The sequence below is a fragment of the Dryobates pubescens genome, chromosome 14, assembly GCF_014839835.1.
Source record: "Dryobates pubescens isolate bDryPub1 chromosome 14, bDryPub1.pri, whole genome shotgun sequence".
Taxonomy (NCBI): domain Eukaryota; kingdom Metazoa; phylum Chordata; class Aves; order Piciformes; family Picidae; genus Dryobates; species Dryobates pubescens.
In genome coordinates, this window is record NC_071625.1 from 17,691,755 (window position 1) to 17,713,993 (window position 22,239).

At 39.5% G+C, this 22,239-nt stretch overlaps 1 protein-coding gene across 1 annotated transcript in view; it reads left to right on the forward strand.

Annotated features, from left to right (window-relative positions):
• The first annotated feature begins 363 nt into the window (after window positions 1-363).
• Window positions 364-22,239, forward strand: part of COL22A1 (collagen type XXII alpha 1 chain) — a 212,536-nt gene continuing 190,660 nt past the window's right edge. Inside the window, exon 1 of the mRNA XM_054167371.1 lies at window positions 364-404. The gene's annotated coding sequence lies outside the window, so the exon portion shown is untranslated. The remainder of the gene's footprint in view (window positions 405-22,239) is intronic.

Consider the following 22,239-nt stretch of genomic DNA (forward strand, 5'->3'; position numbering starts at 1 on the left):
TCTTGATGACCTAAAACCTTCTTGTATTTCATCTGTGTGACATTTGAGTATCTGTCAGTACATGGGAATACTATTCTGTTAATAGGGTAAAGTTTTCTTCAGTTCACATTTATTATAAATATCCTGTGCATCTCTTTCTAGCTGTAGCCTCTAAGTCTTGCTATAAGCTGCCTAATTCAGCAGTTCTTTCACTTCTGTATTTTTACATAGCCAGTGTTCTTTTAAAAAAAACCACAGTGTACTGACTTCTTCACAGCTGACACTTCACAGGCATTGGTATGCAGGCGGTGCTGTGCCTGTTTGCATGTATTTTGATTAAGACCTTAAAATAACGTAGCCCATCTGCACAGTGTGGACACTAATGGAATCATTCTCAGGAAGACGCACCTGCAAAATCCATCTAGGTAACTGTGTGCTTGATTTCTTCCCAGGATTGCTCTAGATGTATGCCTGAATCTCCTCCTCCCCCCCCCCCCCCTTATTTTTTTCCCTGCAAATGCCTGTTTAGACATATGATTTGGGGGAGTTTGTTATAAATACCGAAGAATAAATACTAATTGATAAAATGGTAGAGGCAGTTTCTCAAATAGGTTAGCCAAGTTTGATTGCAAGGTTTGATCTACTTCAAAAGCTCTGTGATATCTTTTCATTTTTAAAAGTAAGCATTTAGTAGGTTTTAACTGAAATTTCTGTGCTCTTTGTCCACAGTTGGGAAGTAACATCCAGTAAGACATACCAAGTATATGAAGATATATGTTAGAATTTGCATCAGTTAAGTGTTATGGAATTTTAGTACAAAAAACCATCATGAGCATGTGTTGCAGATGCACTGTGTAGTTTCAATGTTTTGTATTGCTGTGGATGTGCTGTTTTGGGATTCTTTCTGGTGAAACAGTCTCAGCAAAGACTCTGATTCAGAATGTAGCAGTGAGCAGCCTTCCAACTTTTGAATGTCATCTGGTTTTGTGTAGAATTATTCCAAATAACTTCCAGAAGGACTGTCCTCAACACACTGAGAAATGAAGGAGAGAATCCAGGTCTTCTGACTTGCAGAGCAGCATATGATAGTACTCACTCTCTTTGGATCAGTTTGAGGCCAAATCTTGATAGTTTTATCAGTGCTTTAATATTTGAGTGACTGCTTCCCAAATCTGAGTGAGACCAATGCCATGACTGAGGAGAGGCTTGGAATAGTACATCTTATGGTTGACTTATTGTGGGGGAAGTATCAGTATGACTCATGAATATGACTCATAGTAGCATGGTAGAAGAACAAGGTTCCCAATGGGGACCTAACAGAGGAAAAATTAGGTGGAAGAATCAGTTTGTTTCTGTGGTCTGTGGGAAGATTTTTCTAAGAGACCCAGACAATGTGTGGGTGAGTGTGTCTGTTGCACCTATGCATACACATAAGTATTTTCTTACTTCTGCTGACATTTCATAGAGTTTTAGGGCAAATAACTTTGTTATACACCAGAGCTAGCTTTTGAATCTGGAGATTATAATACTGAAAATAATAGGAATAACAGAACACTTTTGTTTGCAGCATGTGATAACTTTCTTGCTAAAATACCTTTCTGAGATTTGTTGGGTAATTATTGTGGCTTCAAAGGCTATTTCAGTTTGTCATATGGCAACACTTTCTTCTAAAACCTGTTTTGATTAATCACTGCAGGATGTTTGGAATTCCTCCTTTAAAAAAAAAAAAACATTCTTAAACTCTTCCAGTTTCTTATAATGATGAGCAAAACCTTCAAGAAAAGAAAGCCTGCACTATATCAGCATCTTGTCTGTGCCACCACATCTGAATAGTATGGGTGATACTGGGCTACTTCAGCTGTTCAGGCAATGGCAAATTCCCCAATAATTGTTAGATAAACCTTAATTATGTATTGCTTCCCATGACAGTGAACTATCCTCTTCCAGACTTTCCAACTTTGTTTTCCTGATGAGGAAGATATGGCAGAGCATTTCTACCTTTACAGCCAGCTCTTCAGAGAGCATCCATTGCTGCAAGCCTTTCTTTTGCCAAATGAGTCTAAAGACTGGGTCCTTATTGTATACTAATCACTTTGTATTAGGCATTGCCAACTGTTAAAAATGTGTTTTAGAATATGGGAGCACAAGGACTGGGAATGAAGAAAGGAGGAGGTAACATCTACAGATATCCCTGAACTGTAACTAAGGAATTTGGAACATATATGTAAACTCTTATAGCAAATGTTAAAACAGGAAAAGAGAAGGAAAATGAATGTATTAGAAACTCTCTGATCATGTTTGGACACAACCTCAGCCTGTTAATTTCCTTCATCACATATTTCATTTACTTGATGTTTTTCTGATGGCTTTATCCAGTTGCTTCTGAAGGTTTTGTTGTTCCCTTCAACAGAAGTTACATTGAGCTTCTGGAGTTGGCATGAGCAAATGCTGTCTCAGATAACTCTGTCCCAGTTCAATTATCAGAGGCAAGCAGTAGCATGTATTTTGAAAGGAGAGAAACTTCTGCAAGGGTCTTTTCTTATGCTTTTGGGAGACATACTCCACTTAAGGCTCAAAATGATCAACTCAAGTCATGCTCAGAATTGCATTCTCCATGGGAAGCAAGTATGAGGTCTTGTGAGGTAGTAAATCATGACATTTATTTTATATTTTTCATTTCAAATTTTGTTAAAAAACTCTGCTAGGTTTTGGTTGTTTTGTTTATTTGATTTTTTTTAGGGGAGAGAATGTGTTCATACTAATGGTATATAAATTACATGAAAGGTTGGTAAATTACAGGTTAAATTAAGGATTTTGCCTTAACATTGCAGCTAAAAAGCCTACTGGACTGTAGTCAGGCCCATGGACAGAGGATGTTGCTCAGGCAGATGTGCTGCACAGCCTTTAGCAAGTTACTGAATTGGTGCAGTCAGTGAAGGAAAGATAACGTTAGACAGTCTCAAATCATGTTTTACTAGTTCAAAGTGTTTTCATTTCTTGTTAATTGAGTAGTATATACTCAATCATATATATGATTGGCAACATTTTCAGTATTTGAGTTGTAAAGAGACACTATCTGGATCCAATCTTTGGAAAGTATGGGATGACTTGTCCTCTAACATGTTTCCCCCTTTCTGCTCTGGACCATGTCACTGGTGAAAAAATGTGGCCACAGCTGTTTTATGTGTGACGATAAGACACTGGGTACTAAAAATTTACCCTGCCACTGCTCTGAAGCTATGATGAGTAAGGAAGCTGCAGAATGGTAGGCAGGCCTCTTTTTTTTCATGTCCCAGACAAGTGCTTGTGTTTGTACTCCAGTTGTTCAGAAATGTGAACAACAATGACATGGTCATCCATTCAGAGATGGCAATGCAATGCTGAGAACCTTACAACCCTTATTTTTCGACTCAGGACTTTGCCTCTCCTTTGTATGAACTACTTTGCACTTGCTACTGCTGGCTGCCATGTGAGCTGTGACCAGCAGTTAAAATCCCCGGGCTGACATCCCCAGCAGTAGAGGTGGCTGGGGGTATGGCAGGGAATATGCAGTGACTCCTACTGGCAATGTCCAGTTCCACTGGACTAGGCTGAAATATTTTAGCATGTGAATGTGATCTTCAAAACAGGATTGGCAATTTTATGATGGAAAATGTGCTTATTTGTTCCTAGTATGAGTATGAGGCTGGGAGGTGGCTTTTAGTGCTGCTGAAATATTTATTTTTCAGCATTGCTAAAATATCTATGAAGATAGAGAGCTGGTGCTTCACCTAGCAAAAAAACCCCAGTATGCACTCATTAGTATTGCCTTGAAAAAAGCTGTTTGGGGATTGGCAGTATGCGGGTAGATGGTGGGTAGATGACCTGTCAGGAACTTGCGGTATAGATTTGGGATTTAATCTGGAGTGGGGAAAAAAGAAACAACCCATCTCTATAATAAACACTATTGATATACAACAGATATGTTGCTTCCTCCTGGTGAGTGGAAACATTAATTTCAAATCATGCATGATGCAAATAGTGAGATAGTTTTTGTTTCCTTGTGCTGGTAGAAATGACCTGGAGCTGCTCCAGAAGAGCGCCACAAATGTGTTAAGAGGGCTGGAACACCTATCCTGAAAAGACAGGCTGAGAGAACTGGGATTATTAGCTTGAAGAAGAGAAGCTGCTGGGGAGACCTTATAGCAATATTTCAATATCTGAGGGGGACCTGCAAGAAAGCTAGGGAGGGACTGTTTAGAAGGGCTTGTAAGGATAGGATGAGGGATAATGGTTTTAAACTAGAGCAGGATAGATTTAGGTTGGACATGAGGAGGAAGTTCTTTGCAGGCTAGTGAAATACTGGAACAGGTTGCCCAGAGAGGTGTAGGAGGCCCCATCTCTGGAGACAGTCAAACTTGATGGAGCCTGGAGCAACCTGATCTAGTTAAAGATGTCCGTGCTCACTCTGGGGGGGTTGGACAAGATGACCTTTGAGGGTCCCTTCCAACCTGATGCATTCTATGATTCTGTGATTCTAAAAAGACCTTTATTTTTTTGGAAAATGAAAGCAGGCTGGATTGTCATTCTTCATTATATTGAGGTTTTCAAGGCAAATACTTGATATCTTTCTGTACAGTCACAAACAAAAGCCTGGTACTTCTCAAAGTATTTTGATTTTATAAGGCTTTTTGCTGTAAAACAATATCAGTACACTTTAAGGCATCCCATTTCTTTCCTGGTAGAGAGGAAGATTAGCAATAAAGAGAGGGCAGGTGCCTGTGAGCCCTTTGAAACCCTTGTGCTATATACATAATGCTGCAACCCATCCTAAAAGTCCATTGAAGAGTCACAAATCCCACACCAGGGTGGATGTAGCTGCAGAGGTGGCCAAAAAGTGCAAGTCTTGGAACTGATCTGGTTGCATGTCACAAAGCTTTCTCCAAGCTGTTAGCCTTGGCAATTCATTAGGAATGAATGAAATTGAGTTATGGGTCATATTTTGCAAGTGCTGTCAGTCCTGATTATGCAGTTGCCTAAATTTCCTTTGTTCAGGGAGTGCTGCTATCACAGAGCTTATCTACTATGCAGTAGATGTAAGCTGTCTTTCCCCAGTTTATCAGAATTTATTTACTTTGCATTGATTCAGTTCCTTAGAAATTAATCTTTGATTCTTTGTAAAATAGAAGAATCCCTTGAGTTCGATTTAAGCAACTTCATTTGATTATTGTTATGTCCTGAATATTGATTCTTAGCTGATTTTAATAAGAGATGCCAAAACTGTCCATATTCCACATCATGTCTGAGGGGAAGCTTAAACCATTGACCATTTCTGGATTCATGCTCTTTCATCTAAGTTTAGCCAACATTTTGTTATGGTTTGCCTATTTACTACCCAAGTACAGTGCTGTTTGCTTAACCATGTTGAATTATTTGCTGATTGGCAGCATCCAAGTATTTCTTTCCAGAAAAATCAGATTTGTATTGATTGTCATAAGAAGAATTATTCTGCATATCAATTGCAAATATTTCCTTTGAGCTGGAAAGTACAGAGCTGGAGACGCTGGGGAGATTTCTGTTGGCTCCACATTTAGTATAAAACTAATTACCACTTGTATGACAGAACTTCAGTAGTTCCAATTTCATCAGCAGATAAAGGCTACAAATAATATGCATAGACCGTCTTGATTACCTCTGCAGTTCTTAGAAATGAAACAGCTGGTACCTGTTTCAAAACACTTCTTATACTGGTCATCCCTGCAACCCTTTATCTGTTTCAGTAGTGAGATGAAATTTTTTCCACAGTAAGTAAAATACCTAATGAAATTACAAGACAGGAATGCAAAAACCCTAATGCTGGCCCTGGGCAGCCTGATCTAGTTGGAGGTGTCCCTGCAAACTGTAGGGGATTGGACAAGATGACCTTTGAGGGTCCCTTCCAACCTGATACAATCTGTGAATATGGGAAGGAAAGAAGGGAGTAAGAGATGGAGGGAAGGAAAGAAAGAAAGAAAAGAAAGAAAGAGAGAGAGAGGAAGGGAAGGAGGGAGGGAGATGGGTTGACAACCTTTGCTCAAGTCTTACTTTTCATAAACCACCTTGTGCTTAGTCTGTTCCAAAGCAATTTTCCCTGTCCTGCTTTGCTGTTTAATTATGGTACCACCTCTAGAGTATTTCTAAGAGTGGTTTTTATGTTTTCTGGAGGGTTTTCTTAATTATACGGATGAGTACTTTTATGATTGATTCCTGAAATAAAAGCAGTTTACAAGTGTGCTTATTTTAGCTTCTTTCTTTGCAATCCCTTGAGTTTATTACTGAGTGCCTTCTCTATTGTTTTGGGGGTTTTTTTTGCTCAAGTTATTTGGATATTTTCCAGTAGTTACCTTTTCTCCTTTTAATTCACTTTTCTGTATGTTTTATTGTTCCCTTCAACTTATTTTTTTCCATTTCAGTAGATACCTTTATTGTTGTGTTTTCTTCCCTTAGTGTCCTTTTTACTTCCCTTAGCAGCTGTTCCCAGACTGTGAGCCATGACCCCAGTAAGACAGTGGCAGTTATGAATGGGCAATAAAATCAAATTGCTAATTTTAGATGTGGCAACACAGGGAAGTCAAAGAAATGTTGCTTTACAGGACACCATTGGAGCTGTATGTGAAAAGAGATCACCTTTTCTTCCGTTTCTGGACTATGACCGATAACATCACACAGCAAATCAGATAAAGCACTCTTATGCAAGATTCCACTGGTTTAATAAACAATTTAGAACTATTTGCTCTTACTTCAGTTTCTCCTCAATTCCATGTCTGATTTTGCTCACCATCTCTCTCTTACAGAGTATTTTTGAAGGTAGTAAACCATAAGGCAAGCCCTAGCCTGCCAAGGAAGCCACAGAGGGAGCTTGCAGGTATGCTGATATTTGGGGAGTCTGTTCCTCTGCTTGGAGTTGCTGGCAGCTTTGTAGATCTTCAGGATTCAAACTCACCAGAAATAAGCAGGAGCCATTCTGTGTTAACTTAAGAAGTGTCAGTTCTTCCCTTAGCTTTATGCCTTTGTCCTTCTCTTCACTGACTTGAAGATTGATCATATCATGGGCTGAATTCCCTTAAATAACTGCCATTGCACCTGGCTTGAATGGTCATAGCCCTAAGGCAGTGGCTGTGCCACTATTTTGTGTGGCTATTTAGCTGCTCTTGAGTCAGCCTGCCTTGAGCAGAGAGCCTGAATATGTCTGGAGATGGCAACTTCCCAACCATGATGTCATGACAAGACACCTTGTCAAGTTTTAGACATCTGTTGGAGACTTTCCCACTCAGCCAGACACTCCTCACTGCTTTTAAAGCCAGTGAAGAAAAGTAGGAAATTTTGCAGTTTGAAGTGCATTACTCTGTAGAAGTGTCTGTTTCTCTCTATGGATTATGAAAAGCAGATAGATTGTTCACTCAGATATAGACAACTACTCTATAAATCTCTGTATTTGATCAGATTAATCCTCATAGTTTTCATGGGGCCTCAGAGCATCACTCATCAGAGTTAACCATCAGGACTACATTTCCCACTGATACCTTATGGGGCCTGTTGGTGGGTGACCAACATTCAGAGGCATCTCTTTCTCAACAGATTAGCAATACAGAAAAGTTTTGTATCGATTACAAAAAATGGTTTAGGTGAGCAGAAGAGTCTGGAATAACTGTAGAAGTGTGGTGTGACAATTTTATCCCAGGTATCAGATTTAGGGACTTTCAGGAGTTACTCAATGTGACAGTGATGCCACCTCGCCAAGTGCTCCATCATGTACAGATGATATAGGAAGTTTTAGGCTATTGGATTGCACATCATCTTAAAAAAGGCTTTCTCTCCTCCAGGACCCATGAAAGAGGAAGGCTTACATTGGCTTTGGGGAACCCTAGTCTTGGGTTGATTTTTTTGCCCCCTGTAATAAATTTTAAACAATACTGACAGGAAGACAGTGTCTCTCTTGCATTGAAACCAGCCAGCAAAAACAATTACTGGAACATGGCGATGATTTTATGTGAAACAGACACCTATGTAAATGATTATTTCACTTATTCCTGTTATAAACGGGAAAATGTTTGTTAATTCTAATTTGCCATTAAGAAACTCCACAGAGGGTGGATTTTTCCATTGTCAGTCCTATACACTCTGCAAAACTTGCCCTTTATCTATGAAATCTCTCAGTTAAATAACCATATTATGAACACTCTTGATCCATGCCTAGATGGAAGGATCCATGACATTGTGCATACAGCTTTTCTGCCTCATTACCAACTCTTCTTGTTTAGCTAACTTGTTTGCCTGATTGGATGATAAGTGCTAATCCCTTCTCTGTTCTGTGACACAATGCTGTGTTGGATGGCAGTGAAGCTGATAGGAGAGGTTTTCTCCTTTAATACTCTCCCTAAGAATGGGGAACCGTAAGGAGGCAATTAAGCCCTTTGAATCTTTTATGGCTCTGTACTCACAGGATTTGTGATATCCTGTCTATTAGATTGTAGACTCCTGCAGCACAAGGATCATGTCTGGTAAACAGGGCATCCTCTGCTCCTGCCCCAGCAGAGAGACGTGAGGCAGGAGAGCTTTCTTTTTGGTGCAAGACTTAGACTGTTGGATTGAGCTTAATTCCTACTGTGACACAGTAACCTTATGCAAACCACACCCCGCAGTGTCCAAACCCCCTTTGTGAAAAACTGGCATTTGAAAGACCAGGTGACAGGTGAAAAGCCTGGTTATAAGCTTTTTCTAATCCCTTCAGGGTGTGTTTCTAATTCAGTTTTAAACAGGGACTTGCTGGGTGATATACCTGAATGGAACACTTGAGGCATTATGAAGGAGTCAAGATCAGATGAAGCAGCATTTTATTTTAGGACTTTAAAAGGCTCACTCAGGATAGAGAAACCAGAAAGGCTACCTTTGGTAAATTATGGGTAACTTTTAAATGCAGAGCCTGACTTTGAGCTGTTCCCCTGCCAAAATTCCCCAAGGTGCTGTAACAGGGACCATCAGTGAAACAAGATCCGATGTAAGGATACACACAGTTATGCTTCAGGAGACTTAGCAGACTAAGAGATTTTGGGAATGGATTTATCCACCTGTATTTGTTCTACCATCTGCCTGTGTTGTTTATTCATTGTGTAACTCCTCATTCTTTATGAAAATTTCCATGTTGTTAGCTTTGCACATTGCTTAGGATTTGTGGGAACACCAAGAGCATCACTCAGACTCCTGAACAATAGATAAATGAAATTAGGTCTCATTACTCCCTGTTGTCACTTACTTTCTGCTCAGAGATTACTCAAGCATTGCTGTATACCCAACTTTACATTTAAGGTACAGATGTCCCTATCTTCAGGTTCCTTTGTTGTATCACCTGAGTTTGGGGAAAAGCCTCTGATCTTGTTCACAGTGATGCTTTCTTAGACAGTAAAAATCAGTTCTTTGGGATATGTTTTAAATGATATCTGGTCAGAATGGGAAATGGAGATAGGGAAATTAATGCAGTCCTTTCCTTCCATGAAGTCCAAGAAGGGCTGTCTCAACCAATAGTTATCTGTAGTGCTTTAAGATTTCAACACTGTGTTTGGTGTTACACATCTTAAATGGAAAATGACTCCAAATTTATTAATGTTTCTACCATGGTGTCTTTATTTAGGGGCAGATTCTGTCATTCCAATAAAAAATTATTAAGTGCTTTAATCTGCTAAGAGGTACGCTGAGATACCAGAGGATTGTCTGATCATTGATCTTTTTGCAAGCTGTGCTAGAAAATCAGCAGAGCTAGCAAAGACTGTAGTCTTTTCTGAATCATATAATTTGAGGTGTAATATTTTAGAAATATACTTGTCTACATTGGATTTCACTGACAGGTTGAGTTCAGTAGGAACACTTGGAGTACTACAACTGCAGAACTTGAAATACATAGCTTTTGAAATACTGTCAATCATTGTCAAAATTGGTATGTTTAAAATTGTGGCTTAAAGATTTTATTTTTTTTTAATTAGTATAGTATAATTTATGAAAAACTCTTGCATTCAGCCTGTTTCTGCAGCAAATGTAGGTGAGCTGGAACATTTCTGGCAATATCCTTTCCAGGCAATTGCCAGAAAGCAATCTGAATTAAATGAATATCTGCAAACACTAGTGTATTCCCCAGTACATGAGTGCTGAAGCTGGGACCAGCACAGAGAGCAGTCTACCTGACTGCAGATGAAGGAGATATTAAACAGAGCCTGTGTGTTTTCCTAGCACAGATGTTGCCCAAGCAATAATCATGGGAGGCACCACAGCAGGGATAGCCCTTCGTTACCGTCTTTCTCTTCTGCGTTTGTGGTGGCTTGAGACTACTTTGGTCCCTGGGAGGGGTAGAGTAGATCCCAAGTTCTACCCACATCCTGCCCATCCCTGCCTGTTTACTTGCAGGGTTGTAGCCTGCAAGAAAGGCATTCCTCTGCCACAGGACAGAGCATAGAGATAAGGTAGGTCTTAATGTGGTTGAGAGCCACGTGGTGGGAAAACTGCTTTTCCCTCCTTTCATTCTTTACTAAGATGATAAATGGGATAATATAACCCAGCCCTAGATGAAATCTTTGCATTTTCCGTAGAAATGTTCTCTTTGTTGTGGGAGTCACACTATGGAGAGGCAATGTGTCTATTTATAACTTGTGGTTGAAAAGAAGTCTCTCATTAAGTAGAAGAGTCATCTTAGAGTAACTGTTGAATGGATTGAAATGCTTTGGTAACATATTTATTTTAAAAGCTTGTGCTCTACAGAAAGGTGGGTCAGTCTTAGCATCAGAGGCTGTGTGTCTTTATTCCTCCTTTGTGCTTGTGTAATTTCATTGGGGTTTGGGTTTTTTTCTTTTTTTCTTTTTTTTTTTTTTTAAATGGCTTTGGTTTTTGGTTTAGTTTTGGTGTCTTTTTCTGTTAGTTTTTGTGGTTTTTTTCCCTTTAGTTTCTTTTTGATTTGCACTAATGCATAGAGTTGTAGCTATATATCAGTATGGAGCCAGACTCTGAGATAACCACAGATTTGCCACTACAACAACAACAGATTCCTGCTATTTGGAATCTGATGAAACTGAAATGTGTTAAGGCTGAACACTTATCCTGCACTTGCATGATCTTTCCAATAACTCATGTTCCTTTGAAGTCATTTCATTGTCCTGACTTTTCTGTTCTTGAATTGTTGCCACTGAAACTGAGTCCTTCTGTGGTAATTCATAGGAGTCATAAAGCTGACACTCTTGTACATTGGAAGAAATCTTTTTTTACCCCTAGAATGTTATTAGGAATAAGATGATAACTTATGAATATTTTCCAGGTATCATAATGCTTTAATGGAATGTGGAATAACTTTGGTGATAACATCAGAGCAACACGTGACAGAAGAACTAGTCTTTCTGTTACACTGAATTGCAGCTCTTTGTCCTAGCTGAAAGTGGACATCAAAATTCTTAATGCTGATGCCTCTATTACAGCTTTTGACATTGCTTTTCTTATGTCTTTTAATACTTTTAACTTTGCAGAGACTTTGCCTATGAAGTATACAAACCTAAGGAAAACACTGATCGCATGGCATTTTGTGGGCACAACTGAATGCTTTATAAAATGGACTAGCTTTTATAAACAAAGGTTCCTAAAGTAAATCTTTTAGAAGAAAGATCTTTTTTTTTTCACAGTGAAGTTGTCATAATTAGTGAAGTCATGGGCAAGACGAGGCTGTTGCATGGGAATAAATGAATCAATATATCTAACAAAATGCAGTGGTGTGGGAAAGCAAGAAGCAGTCCATTGTCAGTGAGAAGAGACATGGGGCTTGGGAGAACAGATATGCTTTGCAATATGCTCTGACAAACATATTTCCACAGACTTTGGAAGCAGAAGGTCTGCATCAAGACTGAAGGCCTGCATTACACTTTCAGTCTTTTGTACACCCTAGAGGGAAATAAAATTCTGTCTTCTCAAAGGGAGTACAAATGTGAAGTGTTAGTGTACTTCGTTCTGAGACTTGAGAGTCACAGCTATTTTTCATGCTGATAGGAGCACCAGAAAGAAGTGTTAACCCACTACAGTCTTCCACTTAGTTGGTTGATTCAGATACAAAGAAACCAGCAGCACTCTCATTTGGTCTCACACAGTTATTTTGGGCAGGCAAATCCATTTCAACAGGTGAATCCCAAACATGATTACTGTACTGTATGCTGCTTATCACATAGGGAAAACCATGCCATCAAAAGGCATGTTTATGTAAAATAAACCTAGTAACTCTTCAAAGCTTTCATATCCCAAGGAGCATTGAAGTTTTGTTCCTTTGCAGCACTGACTAGTAAGTAAAGGTAGCAAGACCAGAATTCTGATAAAGCAAATATTTCTCCAGATAAAAGAATTTAGAGTTCTTTTCCCATCCCCTTTATAGTGTTTTGGATCTTATGCTAGTTATTGCTTTAAGTGTAATTTCTTCACATGTCTGATTTGCTTGAGAGATATAAGTATTTGTGCTGGGATGATGTTTCACTGGAACTGAAAGCCACAGTTCAGCAGTTCAGATTTAAGCCTGATGAGTTTGGGAGAGAAAATTCCTTCTCTGAATTTGGGAGTCACCCCAGCAACTCACATGCCATGCATGCAAAGTGGAAGTGCGAGCTGAATGGAGAGCAGGATTGCATCAAAAGGCCAGAAAGTTAGATATGTAAACAATGTCTGAAAAATGTACTTAAGTAGCCTTAAAAATGGTTTTGTAGTAATAATACAGTGAATGCAGTTGCTATAGCTACCATCAGGGTTTCATGGAGAACTTCCTGTTTAGCTGTACACAAATGCATAGTTTTTCTTAGTCTGAGGATTCAGCATTATATTGTGTTTGGATTCTCTCCTAAAACATTTAAGCGCCAGCAGCAGTGTTCTAAGTTTCTGGAGAGAGCAGAAAATGACGAGAAGTTGATCTTGAGAATTCTTTTTTTCTCTTTATTGCACAAAGGAAACATTGGTAATGTAGCTGAGCTAGAACATTATTTTATTTCTTAGTTGTTTGTCAGTTTTGAGTTCTTTTTAGGCTAAGGACTAGCTAATAACATTGTGGGTTTTCATCCTTACCTTAGCAGGGAAAAAAATCAAATTTGTAAATTATTAATCACTAGCATAGCAACTCGTTCTGGGCCCTAGAAGCCAGAGAAGGATTTCAGATTAAAATATGACACTGCAAACAGAAGATAAATGCATTCATTCTAGAGATAAGTGCATGAAGCAGTGGTAACTGAGCACTTGAACAACCTTCTAGTTCTGATGTGGGAATATTCTGTCTCATAAATCAATAGTGATGTCTCTCTAGTGCAGGAAAAGTACTGCAAGTTTTGTACAAAATGTAGTTGAGGTGCTGGTATTATTAAGAATAATTTTGGACTCATGTTGGCCAGCAGGCCAGACTATACATAATTGTCCCTTTCATCTGTGATAATCTATAAGTAAGAGTTGTTCCCTGAATACATCCACATGAATATGGACAATTTTAATATGTTGTATTAGGTCTTATATGTAACCATAGAAAACAAGAGTTGTAACACTGTTTGGTTTTCCTAACAAAGAATAGACTGTTGGTCTTGTTAACAGAGAAAAAACAACAAAACAATTATTATCCCCTTGTAGAATCATAGCATCCACTGCTTAGAAGGGACCTCTAGAGGTCATCTAGTCCAATCCCCCTTCATTAAGCAAGGACAGCCCTGACTAGATCAGGTTCCTCAGAGCCTCTTCAAGCCTGACTTCGAAGATCTCCAGGGACGGAGCCTCCACCACCTCCCTGGGTAACCTGTCATCACTGGTGTTTTTTTGTTTGGCTGGTTTCTTTGTTAGTTTGTGTTTGGCATGTTGTTGTTATCATTGTCTTGGTTTTTTCTTTAACTGACAACAGGCAGCATTGGCACTATTTCTCTTCAGAGGACATCTGTGTTTGAAACATTTGCTTATCTATATATGGTATAAATTCATGTGTGTCTCTGCCCATCATGGCAATATGTTAGTACTTTGTTGTTTTCTGTGGCATTAAAAACCAAAGAAAAGTACCTGCTAGCTGCTTAATGGGGCAGGAAATCTTGTGACAGAAAAAATGTAGAAAAATCCAGGGTATTCAGTGTCTTTTTTCTAATCTTTGTTTTAGTGGTGAAGACTGTTTTTAGGCCTCCAGGTTCCTGAGCCTACTTGCAGAGTTAGTGAATGCAGAGCAGTAACTGAATCAGGGCTGACTTCGTCCAGTGCAGTTGGTGGATACAGAAATGCACGCTGAAGTTTAACCCTTCAGTCGGTCCAGGGTTCCATGAATGCCCCATAGTTTTGGTTCCCATATGTATTATGATTAACACAGAAATTACTAAATCCTGCACAGGATGTTATTAGGCTCTTTCATGGTTAACTAGCATAAAAGCTTTTCCTAGCACCATTTTGGGTCTTCCACCCAAACCTGCTTTTGTAAGTTAAGTTTGTTGTTTAGGAAGGGCTATCTGTTTAGCAATCCAGATCTGACTCTTCTGTTCCTCTTTAAACAAGAACTTTATACTCAAGTCTTTTCACCCTCTGCTTCTGAACTTGCTAAAGTTTCCTATTATTACCATTACCATCTGTTATCCGTTGCTGCTTTTGGCTGACTTTCTTATGTCACCTTGACCAGATAGACATTTGTTGAAATATCAATATCTAAATCTAGACTCCTCTTATTGTGCCTGGGGAAAATAAGCATTTCTTTTGAGCAGTTCATTTATTTCACTCAGGCTCCTTATAATGAGATAAAATCAATCTGACTATGGATTTTTTTTCTCCATGAACTTTAAAGGGGACCCATCCTGAGGAGCTCAAATATGAAACTACATACAGCGTTAGTTAAATAGCTACAGTCAAATCTTAAATGAGATAAATCCCAAGCAAAGTTCTGCAATGCCTTAGGAAATAGCCTAATTTGAGATAGTATCTTACATTAATATATAAAATCCAGAAATGCAGAGATTTAATTTGATTTAAATTAAATCAAATTAATTCTGCTAAGTGGGTATCTCTTCCATTTCTACATTTTTTCTGTGCTCTTTCTCCTCCAACAAAGTGTCCAGTTTTGCATGTGCTCTTATTTTCCTGGTAACTAGTGTATGACCTTCCATCTGATTCTAGTTCTCCAATTTTCAGTTGTCTCTGTTTTCAAGAAAATACTGCTTATGTGATGTCATCACACAGCCCTCATCATCTACCTGAACAAAGCACATGGATACAGAATCATGAAAGACTGTACTTAAAGATCAATACCCTGTTTCTAAGATAACAAATCAGTCTTCCAGGCTGTTGCCAGTTTTGGAAGTAATGGGAACGTTGAAACATTTTGAGTCCTTATCCATTTGACAGTACCCTCCCACCCACTATTAAAAAAAATTTGGCATCTACTAACTCCTGGCCAAGCTGTCAGCTTGTGGCTTGGGCAGCAGCACTCTGCACTGGGTTAGGAACTGGCTGGAAGTCCAAGCCCAGAGAGTGGTGGTGAATGGTGCCACATCCAGCTGGCAGCCAGTCACTAGTGCTGTCCCCCAGGGATCGGTGCTGGGCCCCATCCTGTTCAATATCTTTACTGATGATCTGGACGAGGGCATTGAGTCCATCATCAGTAAATTTGCAGATGACACCAAGCTGGGGGCTGGTGTTGATCTGTTAGAGGGTAGGAGGGCTCTGCAGAGGGACCTTGACAGGCTGGACAGATGGGCAGAGTCCAGCGGCATGAGATTTAACACATCCAAGTGCCGGGTTCTACACATTGGCCACAACAACCCCATCCAGCGCTACAGGCTGGGGTCAGAGTGGCTGGAGAGTGGCCAGGCAGAAAGGGACCTGGGGGTACTGGTTGACAGTAGGCTGAACATGAGCCAGCAGTGTGCCCAGGTGGCCAAGAAGGCCAATGGCATCCTGGCCTATATCAGGAATAGTGTGGCCAGCAGGAGCAGGGAAATCATTGTGCCCCTGTACTCAGCACTGGTTAGGCTACACCTTGAGTACTGTGAACAAACTATCATGACATTAGAAGGCCATGAACTTGTTGGAACGTGTGGAGGAGAAAATTCACCCATATAGTGCAAGATGGAAGCATCGATGCTTCTGTACTTGGGAATTTTTTTGTCATCTGGACAATTCAGCAGAAGTGGTGGAGACATGGTAGGTGAGTGCCTGTTACATTTCAAATTAGCATATGCTAGTTAATAACACTGAGGGTGACAGACAGTTGGTATGAACTCATTTCTGGAGCTTGTGGGGATTTTGTCAATCCTTACCTGGGCCATTATCATAAGGCATAGGACAAGGAATATAAAAGAAGTTCTTCCTTGCATTAGCCCCAGTAGGAGTTCTGGGAAATGCAGTCACTGAGCTCTTCTTTGTTAGGGTGTATGTTGCCTATTTTCTGAACAGATTTAGTCTGTTATCCCATCCTAATTCCTTGCTCCAGCTCTGCTAGCTGACTATATAAAGCCATGACATATGGGTCTTTTTACTGAAATAATCCTCTACTGTACTAAAAAAGAAAATACTAGGTTTCATTCCAAGAGCTGGAAGAACTTCCATGAGGATATAAAAAGCAGGAAATGGGCCCTGTAGAAGTAGAACACTCTCATATTGGATAGCCTCAAGGGGCTCAATGTTACAGACTTCTTCCTAATACTTAATGTGAACTGGAACAGCTCTGCTTCTGCTTGAGAGGAAATGGGATTTGTGGGACTTCCCTGTACAAGTTATAGGGCTTAGGCTGAAGGACTGGTTATCTGTGATCCTGTAACAAATCAACATGCTCTGCACACATGGTAGTAAGGACAGCCTGAGCACGTAGTACTGGGCAAAAACCTTAGGATTTTCCACTCCACAGCAAACTATTTCTACAGTTTGAGCTGTTTACTTCCTCTGTGGACATTCTTTTGATCTTTGTCTTGCTTATGTTACTTCTCATTATTTTGGACATCCTGTAGCAGGCAGTGTCTCTTAATTTAAAGGTGTGAATTGAGCTCTTTTTCTGAAGACCTATGAAAAATGTTATCTAAATATACAGTGTGACTTTTATTACAAACAGGTGGTGGACTTTCCAGTTCTAGGACATGTAAGCTCCAAACTCTGCTTCAGTGACAACATGAGAGACATTTCAGAGTTAAGTTTAAAAGAAGTAAGCAGTGAAGTATGGACAAAGATTTCTAACTTAGAGTGCAAGAGTCATTACTTGGATGACTGAGATCTGCAACTGCTGTTGAGTCATGTAATTTGAAGTGTGTGTTCCCCCCAGTAAGTACATCATCATTCATAGAATTATTATAGATCTAATAATTTCTACAGGATTGATTTACATTTGTGCCAAAACCCAACTGCAGAGGCATGATATGTGCTGAAGTGCTGTGTAAATAACTTGCAATCTACATGATTCAAATTATACATTTAGGGATATTTTGGGGGTAGAAGCTCTGAAATAAGATTATGACAAGTTAACTGTCCTCTGACTGTCCTCTTCTGTTCCTAATTCCCTGGTCCACAGTGCTTTCTGAAGATAATTAAGTAAAAATTAAGGGGAAAAACTTCACTTAAATGATCATAATGAGAGACTGCTTTACTATAAAGAAAACTGGATCTGGAACTGTTGAACCAATGCTTGAATTTCAAGTTAAAATACTGTTCCTGGTTTTGCCAGTTAGAAGATAGACCTGGGGAAAGCAAGAATTGGGATGGGCACTACAGGTACTGGTGTCTGGTTCTTATGAAAACTCAGCTTTCTAGGTATTGTTTTCCCATGTCAGATGCGCAAAGCTTTCCCATACCATCTCTTTCTTCTAATCCCTTGGACCCCACATACACCCTGAGACACTTCCTGTGAATCTTTTCCTTGATAATTATTTCAGTCAGGTTAAGTAAGTTGCTTGCAGAATATTGTTTTATACAGAGCTGGTGTTTGAGATGCAGAATGTATTTTGCAATTCAAACTCCTTGCTAGCTGAAGTGAGACAAGGTTACCACTCCATTGGTCAGAAAATTCATGTTCATATAGTGCAGTATGGAAGAGCTGCTGTGTGTAATTTTCTCAAACATCACTTCAGAACATGCTTTTTCCATGCTAGGCAAGGAATGTATCTTGTAGTTTACATCAGAAGACCAAGAGACAATTGCACTCCATGGAATGGCCTTAATACTGGCTTTAGCCATTTGGACAGATCTACAGAGTCTGAAGCATCACTTTATGGTGTGTGTTCTCCTAGGCACAGCACTGCAGAACAGTGTGCAGCTCTATCTTGTCCCACCATAGATACAGCACGTGACTGGTCCCACCACAGGAGTGCAGCTCTTTGTAGGAGAGGTAACAAAATGAACTGAAGAATGGTGTGGTGGATTTGGTGGTTATCTAGCCACAGACCATACAATTTTGGAGATTCTGTCATAGAGACTTTTAACCACATGTTAGTTTGGGGTTTTCTTAGCCAATAAGTGGAAGGATTACTATGCTTGATAGACAAGATGGCAATCTAAATCTGGAGGTATCTTCTTTGGACATTGAAAAGTTATACTTGGGGGTATTGCATCAAGGTTTTAGCCTGTAGACAGTGTGTGGCTGCAGCAGGCAAAAATACATTGCAAAGTCCTCCTCTAGCACTTAGGGCATTTTAGAATTGCAGCGATTTGGCAAGCAATCAGTAAGAGCTTGTTTTAAAGTGTCTGTGGTAGATGCATTTACAAAGGAGTCAATTTGAGGCATGCATGATCCAAGCACAGGTTAAAGAGTCAGAGGTGGCTGAATTCTAATTCTGACCTCCTCTCAGGTTTGCTTGCACATACACATGCAACACCACAGGGGTTACATGAATGTTTCTAAGGCTGCAAAGTGGAGCACAGAGAATTTCGGAAATATCCATGCTGAGTGAATCCAGTCCCCCCTTGAGTATGCTTTATGGCCCTCTAAGGCTCTTAGTTATGTTCCACTGTATGGCAATTTTTCCTCATTCAATTCCTGTCTTGTCCTGTCTCCCAGACAGATAGCTGTCACATAGCAAACCAGTATTTATTATATTTTCCTTTGTAATTTTTTTGGCATGGACTTTATTTCTTGCACAATTGAACGCATTTCCAATTGCAGTAATATTGATCTTTCGTGGACCCTATTGGCTCCAGCATCAAGTACTTCAGTGCAGTAGTGGAGTTCAGCTAAGGCAAAACAATTGATGAGTTTGAATGGTCTACTGCTCTTCCCCACCACCCTATTTCATTTCCTATGAAGTTGACAGATCTCTTTGCCTAGCCTTCATGCTAACTGTCTCTCTGTGTCTGATCATTTTTTTAGGGATTGGGGTAGAAGTTGCTCTTGAGATGTGATATTGCAAAAGAAGGGAAGAAATGCCTCAGCCCCTGCAGCCTTGCTGGCAATTAGAGCTGACACTGGAGAGCAGTTTACTGGCAGGGTGCATGAACATCCCCATCCAATATACTGTGGAGCTGCTGTCAATCTCCTCCTTGATTTCAGCAGACTTTGGATCAGTTGTAGTTGAACAAAGTAGCTCAAGAACAACCCTGATGTCAGCAGAGAATTGTCTGCTCTATTATTCACATGGGTTTTGAAATAATGCCTCCTGAAATCAATGGCCCTCTTTTCATTAACTACAATTGGCTTTGGATCAGGCCTGGGAAGATGCATATCTTCCAGAAATGCCATCTGATGATTTCTTTAAAAAGCATTGAACAAAGATATACGACTGCATAGGTTGATCAGGGGGGAGAAAGCCCCATCTCTCTTTTATATGGTTGTCTTCCTGCTCATATCAGCAATAATTTAGATAATTAAATTGCTTAGTTCAGTAGCTGGAAGAGGCGTGATCAACAAGCTGACTCTACTAAGATGTCAGATGTATTAGTGTTCTGGGAAGGGTTTTTTGTTTTTCTTTTTTTTGTGTGTCTGTGTGTGAAAGTCTGTATAATTGGACACTGTCTTTTTCACCCCAGGCTAACCTCTCCTTCAGAGGAGCGTACCAAAGACATTTAAAATCACATTATGAATGGCAACATATTTAGGACATTTATATGGCACATGGTGATGTTCAGTGGCAGCAGACAAATGGATGAAATGAAGCACAATAATAGTATCAGCCCCCCTTGAATTTAACAGTAAGATGAACAGTTCACTGGTATAACTTAGTAAAACTTAAAAGCTCAGATATGTTAATGAACAGACTAAAGTCCATAATGGGACATGGTTTTTACTTCAGCCTTGAATCACTGTGTTTGCAGTGTCTTTGAACTTTTGCTCACATTAGGTAGAAGCAGTTTTATTAAATCACACTTCTGAAATGCCCATCTTACTACTGACTCCAATTTGGTTTAGTTTTGTTTTATTAACATTTGTGACTGAATCACTCCTATAAAGGATGAAAGAGTTCACAGAATGGGTTCTGGATTTTTCCATCTCTAATTCACTTCAAAAAATTATTTTTATGTTAATTTTTTTTGCTGTTGGTGACAACTCTCAAACCAGGGGCAGAAGAACAGTTTCTGGAGAGGCTGAGATAGGGAATATCCAGGGCTTGTACTTAAATTGCTTGTCCTAGGAATGCCATGAAGTTTTATTCTCTGCTACATTCTTCATATCTTCTCCTTCTTTCCTTTTTTTTTTCCTCCAGATGCCATTTCTAAACAAACATTTTTTCATCTAACTCTTTCTCCTCTGAATTAGAATGGTGCTCAGCATTATCTGAGAAGCAAGATGAGAACAAAGTTCCTGCATGTCCCTTCAGAATCAGACTCTGGCAGGACAAAGACACAAAAAGCAGAATAGAATACACCAAAGCATCTTTCCTTAAGATGCACAGAAGCCCAACAGTGAACAAGAGACAAGGCCTAATTCTGCTTCAGATACATATTTTTGACTGCTGCTTTTTATAAGCATACTTTTCCCCCAAATTGATAACTTATTGTTTGAAAGCAGGGAGGCCTTACCATGGATACTCACTGACCTAAAACTATACCACCTACCCTGAAAAAGGAATGCTGAGGCTGAAGTTTGTATAGAGCTTGTGTTTATCCTCTGAATACTGTTTTTTCAGCTGTGAGGCAGTAGGAGTAATTTAGTACTATCCCTGTATTTTAAGTATAGAGGGTTCATTTTAACAGAAGCAGTATGCTTCTCAGCCTAGATGCCATTCCCATGTCATGTTTGCATGTAGCCAGAATTATTCACCTCTTTTTTCCCCATTAAACTATTACAAATGGGCCTCAGACACAGAGTCTACAGACTTGAACATGATAGAACCTGTTTGCAATATCACTTAATACATCTAAATGTGTCACAAGGGAATCCCAAAGAGATGTTTGTAAGATGAAAAGATGAGGTATTTTTAATGGCTATACATTGACGTAGGATACTTTCAGGAAAATCATGCCTACATGACAGGCTGAACTAAATATAATAATAAAAAAAAAGCGCCACATTGTCCAATTCAAAATAGGGTCAACAATACAGAATTTCTTGTTCTTGGATTACTCTGATGCTTAAACTGTCCCACTTCTGTCTCCTTTTTGACCTTTTGTCCTGGAAGGGGAAATAAATGTTGATCAACTGATGGTCAAATAGCCTCAGTCTCACAGTGACAAACTCATCAGTAAAAAGGCTTTATCTCCATCTTTTCTTCTCATGCCCCTGAAGAATTTTTTGCTGTGATACGAGCTCTGTTGATGTAAATGGGGTAATTTTTCTTTCACCAGTGTATCCATAAACTACATAAAGTAGTTGCAAGTTAAGAGACTTGGTTCAATTCTTCATGCTATAAAAATGGATAAAATTATGTATTTGGCTTGAATGCAAGAAAAATATTGAACCACAAATGTGTATTAAAGCCTCCACAAGTTATGAATTTAGATTTTAAGCAGATGTTCAGATTTGATTTGAGGTTCTTTTCCCCACTATTTTTAGCCTAAATGACTGTTCTGAGACACCTTCCAGCATGCATAATGAAACAATGAACTCTTGAAATGTTTTGGCAAAGAATGGAGTGAAGTGATGCCTTAGAGATGCAGCTCTCGGACCTGGTGACGTAGGCTGGTGCAGAAGTCATGTCTGTATCAAGTGAACCACATCCACCAAGCTCCACAGAATGCTGCATCCACTGTGTGTCAAGCCAGCATTGATCCATCCTGCCGCCGTTCTGCTGACTGACACCAGCTGGTGCTCTGCTCCTTTTATCCTGGTCTCATATGGGTTAGCAGCTGACAAAGACTGTTTTTAATAATGTATTT